At 68.9% G+C, this 6,138-nt stretch overlaps 1 protein-coding gene across 1 annotated transcript in view; it reads right to left on the reverse strand.

Annotated features, from left to right (window-relative positions):
- The window catches only part of FNDC3B (fibronectin type III domain containing 3B), a 359,968-nt gene extending 357,769 nt beyond the window's left edge, over window positions 1–2,199 (reverse strand). The window contains exon 1 of the mRNA XM_038417217.2: window positions 1,883–2,199. The gene's annotated coding sequence lies outside the window, so the exon portion shown is untranslated. The remainder of the gene's footprint in view (window positions 1–1,882) is intronic.
- Between the last annotated feature and the right edge of the window lie 3,939 nt (window positions 2,200–6,138).

A 6,138-nucleotide genomic window follows, 5' to 3' on the forward strand; every position in this document is an offset into this window, starting at 1 on the left:
TGTTGTTAAACACTATCTACACTAGAGTTTAACACCTTTTAAAAAACATTATCTAACTGTGGTCTACCCTAAGCTTCTCAGTAAGGAAAACAGTTAGAGGGTAGAACGAATGTGATGAAGGCACATGGAACCAGGAAACCTGAAATCTGTTCCCAGCCATGGCACTGATTCTCTGTGGGACCTGAAGTTAAGTAATCGCTCTGTGCCTCAGTTTCCCCGTCTGTGAAATGGAGATAGTGCTGCCCTATCTCCTTAAAGTGATTACAGATACTCAGAGGGAAGGTGCTATTAAAATGCAAGCTATATTAATTATTATTATTATTAAGCCTATGTGTAACAAATTTTTTAAAAATTCTAATGAATATGGATGGCATGAATTGCTCCTTACTTTAAACTCCAGACCACACAACTTTAGCCAAAACCTTAGTATATAAACGGAATATTTGACAGGAGTGAGGGGAAAAGAGCTAAGCTGAGTCTGAAAGAGGATAAACTTAAAAGAGAATTATATTTTTCAAGCTCTCTCTCTCCTGGTAAGGTTCCATTTTTAAAGGTGTCTGGCACAAGAAATAAAGTTTCCAGGATTTTTTCTTCACAAAGTGGGAGGGAGGAAGGCTGGGAGGATGTTGCCTGGGTCGGTCTGTCTCTCGCTCTTTTTCTCCAACGTGCCCCCTGGATCCAGACATTTTGGAAAGAGTTTGTAGATAGCTGGAGACTCTGCTGGTGCAACGAGGAGGAGCCTTGGCTTCTTCACCCGGGTGACATTCCCCAAGCCGGGCAGAGGGGCCAGACAGTACGTGCTGGCCGCAGAGCGGAGGTTCTGTCTCCCCTCCCTGCACCCATCGCCTCCTGCTCCCAAACCCAGCCGCAGGGCACAGATTTCCAGCCTCCCTTCTAATCTCTCTCTCTCTCACACACACACACACACCCAGCTCCTCCTGCAGGGAGCCAGAAGCTGGGGAGGAGGGAGGCGCACACACACACACACACACACACACAAATCTCCTCCAAGTTTAAAGCCGATTTTCCATTCCGGCTCAGATTGCCATTGCAGGATGACTATCAAAGAAAGGCGAGAGGAGGAGGAGGAGGAAGCGGCGGCCGTGGGGGAACCGGGGAGAGGAGACGGGGGATGGGGAGGGGGCAGGGACAGGCCAGGCAGGCTGAGTCCGGCAGCGCTCCGCGGAGCCTCTCTGGATTACTAGGCTCTGATGGAGCGTCTCCCGGCTCCCAAACAAACTGCTGCTTCCACTCCCCGGGCCGAGCCCCGACACCAGCCCCTTCCCCAGCCTGCTCCAGGGGAGGTGCCAGCATTTCACCCCCCCCCCATTCCCCCGGGGCTGTAAAATTCCCACTTTCCACCCTGGAGACCCGTCCCGTCCCCCCCAAGAAACATCCTCCCCCCCCCGCTCTGCGCTGCAACGTGGGGTTGCAGGGGGGCCGCCCCAGGAGCAGACAGATGGTCTCGGCTGGGTCTAGTTCCCCCGGTTGCCCCCGAGGGCTGGGGGCGTTACACAAGCCCTATGATGGGGGGGTCAGAGATAAGGGGGTGCATAAATGCAAGGGGGGGGGGATCAAGCCACGAAACGGGGGGCCACGAGGCCCAAGCTGGCTGGACTCTCCTCCCGGCACCGGCAAATGGGGGGAAACTTTCTGCAAAGTGCTGCCGCCTCCCGTGCTCCGCGCAAGCCCCCCGGCTCCGGGGCGCGCCCACCCAGCCCCCCTGCTTCGGCCCTTCCCCGCCGAAACGAGACGGGCGGGGAGCCACCGACTAACTCCGGGGGCTCCGCTCGTCCTGCCCCAACTCCGGGCGGCTGCAGCCGCGGGGACTCGGCGTGAGCCCCGCCGGGGGGGCGCTGCCGGGCCGGGGGCGCCGCCTTACCTTCGCAGGGGCTGAAACGGGGGCGGGGGGAGCGGCCCGGGCGCGGCGAGCCCGGCGGCGGCAGGCGGTCCGGTGAGAGCCCGGCGGGCGGCGGGGGCTACCAGGAGAGCTCGGAGGGGGATTCCGCCATGTCAATGATGTCGGGACCACATGGGGACTTGCGACCAGCCCACGCTACCGTACAGTCTGGAGTAGCAGCTACCGTGGAAAAAATCCGCGGCGGGAGAGGAGAGGCGGGCGGGGAACGGGGGGCGGGCGAAGGGAGGGAGGGACGCGCTCGGCCGCCCGGGGCCGACTTCAGCGCCCAGCAAGACCCCGCCTGGCCCCTTGCCCTCGCCCCCGCCTGGAGCCGCACGGGCCCGGCCCCCCGCAGAACCCAGCTGGCCGAGCAGGGTGTTTGTGGCGTGACGCTTGCGGGGAGCGGGAGCCTGGAGCAGCCCCTGCCCCATTGTCTGTTCACACACCCTGCCTCCTGCTGCTCCACTCCCCTCTCACCCTGCCCCTGCCCCTCCCTCCTGCCCCCAGTCTCTGCCCCGCCCGGCCCTCTGCCCCGGCCCCCTCCTGCCGTCTCTGCCCCGCCGGCCCCTCCTGCCCCGGCCCCTCCTCCTGCCCCAGTCTCTGCCCCCCGGCCCCTCCTGCCCCGGCCCCCTCCCTCTCTGCCCCCAGTCTCCTGCCCAGTCTTGCCCGCCCGCCCTCCTGCCCCCGGCCCCTCCCTCCTGAGCCCAGTCTCTGCCCCGCCCGGCCCCTCCTGCCCCTGCCCCTCCCTCCTGCCCCAGTCTCTGCCCCGCCCGGCCCCTCCTGCCCCCGGCCCCTCCCTCCTGCCCCCAGTCTCTGCCCCGCCCGGCCCCTCCTGCCCCGGCCCCTCCCTCCTGACCCCAGTCTCTGCCCCGCCCGGCCCCTCCTGCCCCCGGCCCCTCCCTCCTGCCCCCAGTCTCTGCCCCGCCCGGCCCCTCCTGCCCCCGGCCCCTCCCTCCTGAGCCCAGTCTCTGCCCCGCCCGGCCCCTCCTGCCCCCGGCCCCTCCCTCCCTCCCCCCAGTCTCTGCCCCGCCCGGCCCCTCCTGCCCCTGCCCCCCCCCTCCTGCCCAGTCTCTGCCCCGCCCGGCCCCTCCTGCCCCCGGCCCCTCCCTCCTGCCCCCAGTCTCTGCCCCGCCCGGCCCCTCCTGCCCCCGGCCCCTCCCTCCTGCCCCCAGTCTCTGCCCCGCCCGGCCCCCCCTCCTGAGCCCAGTCTCTGCCCCGCCTGGCCCCTCCTGCCCCCCGGCCCCTCCCTCCTGAGCCCAGTCTCTGCCCCGCCCGGCCCCCCCCTCCTGAGCCCAGTCTCTGCCCCGCCTGGCCCCTCCTGCCCCCCAGCCCCTCCCTCCTGAGCCCAGTCTCTGCCCCGCCCGGCCCCTCCTGCCCCCCGGCCCCTCCCTCCTGAGCCCAGTCTCTGCCCCGCTCTGCCCCTTCTGCCCCCCGGCCCCTCCCTCCTGCCCCCAGTCTCTGCCCCGCCCGGCCCCTCCTGCCCCCGGCCCCTCCCTCCTGACCCCAGTCTCTGCCCCGCCCGGCCCCTCCTGCCCCCGGCCCCTCCCTCCTGACCCCAGTCTCTGCCCCGCCCGGCCCCTGCCCCCAGTCTCTGCCCCGCCCGGCCCCTCCTGCCCCCGGCCCCTCCCTCCTGACCCCAGTCTCTGCCCCGCCCGGCCCCTCCTTCCCCCCCTCCTGAGCCCAGTCTCTGCCCCGCCTGGCCCCTCCTGCCCCCGGCCCCTCCCTCCTGCCCCCAGTCTCTGCCCCGCCCGGCCCCTCCTGCCCCCCGGCCCCTCCCTCCTGAGCCCAGTCTCTGCCCCGCTCTGCCCCCCGGCCCCTCCCTCCTGCCCCCAGTCTCTGCCCCGCCCGGCCCCTCCTGCCCCCGGCCCCTCCCTCCTGAGCCCAGTCTCTGCCCCGCCCGGCCCCTCCTGCCCCCGGCCCCTCCCTCCTGACCCCAGTCTCTGCCCCGCCCAGCCCCGCCTGCCCCCCGCCCCTCCTCCTGAGCCCAGTCTCTGCCCCGCCCGGCCCCTCCTGCCCCCCAGCCCCTCCCTCCTGAGCCCAGTCTCTGCCCCGCCCGGCCCCTCCTGCCCCCGGCCCCTCCCTCCTGAGCCCAGTCTCTGCCCCGCCCGGCCCCTGCTGCCCCCAGGCCCCTCCCTCCTGCCCCCAGTCTCTGCCCCGCCCGGCCCCTCCTGCCCCCGGCCCCTCCCTCCTGCCCCCAGTCTCTGCCCCGCCCGGCCCCTCCTGCCCCCGGCCCCTCCCTCCTGAGCCCAGTCTCTGCCCCGCCCGGCCCCTCCTGCCCCCCGGCCCCTCCCTCCTGAGCCCAGTCTCTGCCCCGCCCGGCCCCTTCTGCCCCCAGCCCCTCCCTCCTGACCCCAGTCTCTGCCCCGCCCGGCCCCTCCCTCCTGCCCCCAGTCTCTGCCCCGCCCGGCCCCTTCTGCCCCCCGGCCCCTCCCTCCTGAGCCCAGTCTCTGCCCCGCCCGGCCCCGCCTGCCCCCCGCCCCTCCTCCTGAGCCCAGTCTCTGCCCCGCCCGGCCCCTCCTGCCCCCCAGCCCCTCCCTCCTGAGCCCAGTCTCTGCCCCGCCCGGCCCCTCCTGCCCCCCGGCCCCTCCCTCCTGAGCCCAGTCTCTGCCCCGCCCGGCCCCTCCTGCCCCCCGGCCCCTCCCTCCTGAGCCCAGTCTCTGCCCCGCCCGGCCCCTCCTGCCCCCGGCCCCTCCCCCGGCCCCCAGTCTCTGCCCCGCCCGGCCCCTCCTTCCCCCCCTCCTGAGCCCAGTCTCTGCCCCGCCCGGCCCCTCCCTCCTGAGCCCAGTCTCTGCCCCGCCCAGCCCCTTCTGCCCCCCGGCCCCTCCCTCCTGACCCAGTCTCTGCCCCGCTCTGCCCCTTCTGCCCCCGGCCCCTCCCTCCTGAGCCCAGTCTCTGCCCCGCCCGGCCCCTTCTGCCCCCGGCCCCTCCCTCCTGACCCCAGTCTCTGCCCCGCTCGGCCCCTTCTGCCCCCGGCCCCTCCCTCCTGACCCCAGTCTCTGCCCCGCTCGGCCCCTTCTGCCCTCCGGCCCCTCCCTCCTGACCCCAGTCTCTGCCCCGCCCGTCCCCTTCTGCCCCCAGGCCCCAGTCTCTGCACCACCCGTCCCCTTCTGCCCCCAGCCCCTCCCTCCTGACCCCAGTCTCTGCCCCGCTCTGCCCCTTCTGCCCCCCAGCCCCTCCCTCCTGACCCCAGTGTCTGCCCCGCTCGGCCCCTTCTGCCCTCAGCCCCTCCCTCCTGACCCCAGTCTCTGCCCCATTCGTCCCCTTCTGCCCCCCAGCCCCTCCCTCTTGACCCCAGTCTCTGCCCCGCTCGGCCCCTTCTGTCCCCCAGCCCCTCCCTCCTGACCCCAGTCTCTGCCCCGCCCGGCCCCTTCGGCCCCCCAGCCCCTCCCTCCTGACCTCAGTCTCTGCCCCGCCCGGCCCCTTCTGCCCCCCAGCCCCTCCCTCCTGACCCCAGTCTCTGCCCCGCCCGGCCCCTTCTGCCCCCCAGCCCCTCCCTCCTGACCCCAGTCTCTGCCCCGCCTGTCCCCTTCTGTCCCCCAGGCCCTCCCTCCTGACCCCAGTCTCTATCCCCCATCCCCTTCTGCCCCATCACCCTTTCTCTCCTCCCTCCTGACCCCATTCTCTGCCCCCATCCCCTCCCTCCTGACCCCAGTCTCTACCCCACCCATCTCCTCCTGTCTCATCTCCTCCCTCCTGACCCGCAGTGTCTACCCCATGCATCCCCTTCTGCCCCAGTCCCTGCCCCATCACACCTTTCCCTCCCTCCTGATCCCCAGTACCCAACTGGGGAATCCTGATTCCATCCATCTTGTGTAGATTGTAAATTCTTTGGGACAGGGACAGTCTTTACTTTTGTGGATTGCAGAGCACACTGCCAGCACAGGAACCACTAAATACATGCATACAGTTCTGCTGCCAAGCACTCCCTCTTCTTCCTGACCATGCAGAGGCCCCTGCAGTAATGAGAGGGAAGAAACACCTCTACAGATTCCCCCTTGTCTGGTCCTTGGTATGGGATTAGGGAGAAGAAACATCTTGTCATCCACCTGCGATAATCCCTGGAGTGAGGAAGCCACCTCAGTGCAACCCACGAGGGACCTGCACCTCTGCCACAGAAAGGGCAAGAAGTAACCCATCCCAGCACCTGTGCAGTGGGAAGAAAGAGATGTTTTCCTGGGTTGAGTTTAGAGAAGGAGGTTGAGCCAAATTATAGAATCGTAGGAGTTGAAGGAACCTTG

This window comes from Dermochelys coriacea, chromosome 9 (assembly GCF_009764565.3).
Source record: "Dermochelys coriacea isolate rDerCor1 chromosome 9, rDerCor1.pri.v4, whole genome shotgun sequence".
In the NCBI taxonomy this organism is placed as follows: domain Eukaryota; kingdom Metazoa; phylum Chordata; order Testudines; family Dermochelyidae; genus Dermochelys; species Dermochelys coriacea.